The following is a 522-nucleotide window of genomic DNA, read 5'->3' on the forward strand; positions in this document are numbered from 1 at the left end:
TTTTTTTTTTTTTTTTTTTTTTTAATAAAGAAACATAAAAAAATACGACCAGAAAATATTGCCTGAAAATAGAAAAAAGAAAAAAGACAATGTACATCGATCGATCCCACTTACAATTTTTTTTAAAAAAACTCGTGTTACCGATCAGTACAAATCAGGTTTGGAAGAACCAAACAGGTCTAAAACTAAACCGGAATATAACCGAACTCTAACTAGTAGGTAGTCCGGTTATTACTTGGTCATAATAAGACCGTGGAAAAGAAAGACACTATTTTTTTTATTTGACAGATGATGAATGATCCGGACCATCACAAATGTTACAGATATCTTGTGTTAGGAGATGAATAGCTTCTCAGGTAGCTTCGCAGAACTGAATACCGCCACTGATTTGTACTGCAACATGCCAAAAACCAAAAAATGGTGTTAACACGAACCGACTCAAACCAAACCACACTTCTTCATTCGGTTTGATGAAACCAAAATTGATTTTTTTTTTTTTTTTTTTTTTTTTTTTTTTTTTTT

Source organism: Camelina sativa, chromosome 9 (genome assembly GCF_000633955.1).
Source record: "Camelina sativa cultivar DH55 chromosome 9, Cs, whole genome shotgun sequence".
In the NCBI taxonomy this organism is placed as follows: Eukaryota; Viridiplantae; Streptophyta; class Magnoliopsida; order Brassicales; family Brassicaceae; genus Camelina; species Camelina sativa.